This window comes from Myotis brandtii, unplaced genomic scaffold, assembly GCF_000412655.1.
Source record: "Myotis brandtii unplaced genomic scaffold, ASM41265v1 scaffold415, whole genome shotgun sequence".
Classification (NCBI taxonomy): domain Eukaryota; kingdom Metazoa; phylum Chordata; class Mammalia; order Chiroptera; family Vespertilionidae; genus Myotis; species Myotis brandtii.
In genome coordinates this window covers 559,670-560,946 of record NW_005365953.1, presented here as the reverse complement: position 1 = coordinate 560,946, position 1,277 = coordinate 559,670, and positions in this window count along the sequence as shown.

Here is a 1,277-nt window from a genome sequence, read left to right as displayed (position 1 = left end):
ATTTTGTTTATTTGGGTTCTCTCTCTTTGTTTCTTGGTGGGCCTGGCTAGGGGTTCATCTATCTTGTTTATCCTTTCAAAGAACAAGCTCTTTGTTGTATTGATTTTTTGGTCTCTATGTCATTTATTTCTGCTCTGATCTTTATTATTTCCTTCCTTCTGCTTACTCTAGGCTTTTTTTATTGTTCTCTTCCTAATTCTTTCAGTTGCAGGGTTAGATAATTTATTACCAGGTTTTCTTTTCTTTTCTTTCTTTTTTTTATTTTTATTTTTTTAAGGTAGGCCTGTAGAGCTATGAAGTTCACTCTCAGGACTGCTTTCACTGTGTCCCATACATTTTGAATTGTTGTGTTTTCATTGTCATTTGTTTCCAGGATACTTTTTACTTCTTTTTTGATCTCTTTGGTAACCCAATCATTGTTTAATAATATGCTGTTTAGCCTCCAAGTGCTTGATTTTTTAAAAATTGTTTTTATTGTAGTTGAATTCTAATTTTATGCCATTGTGATCTGAGAAGATGCTTGATATGATTTCTATCTTCTTGAATTTGAACAGACTTTGCCTGTGTCCTAACATGTGGTCTATCTTTGAAAATGTCCCGTCTGCACTTGAGAAGAATGTATAGTCTTTAGCTTTGGGGTGAAATGTTCTGAAGATGTCTATTAGTTCCATCTGATCTAGTGAGTTATTTAGGATCGCTGTTTCTTTGCTGATTTTTTGTCTAGAGGGTTTATCCAGTGGTGTCAATGGGGTATTAAAATCCCCTGCTATGATTGTATTGCTGTCAATCTCTCCCTTGATATCTTTCAGAAGTTTTTTTCTTTATTTTGGTGCTCCTGTATTGGGTGCACATATGTTTACCAGAATTACATCCTCATGTTGAATTGCTCCATTTAGTATTATGAAGTGGCCTTCCTTATCTCTTGTTAAGGCCTTCACTTTGAGGTCTAATTTGTCGGATATAAGTATAGCTACCCCAGCTTTTTTCTCATTTCCATTTGCCTGAAATTTCTTTTCCATCCCTTCACTATCAGTCTGTGTAAGTCCTTTGTTCTGAGGTGGGTCTCTTGTAGACAGCAAATATATGGGTCTTGTTTTCTTATCCATTCAGCTACCTTATGTCTTTTGATTGGAGCATTTATTCCATTTACATTTAAGGTTATTATTTATAGGTACTTGCTTGTTGCCATTTTTATTCTTTATGCCTGTGTTCCTTCTTCCCTTTCTATAGTAGTCCCTTTAGCATTTCTTGCATTGTTGACTTGGTGGTAATAAACT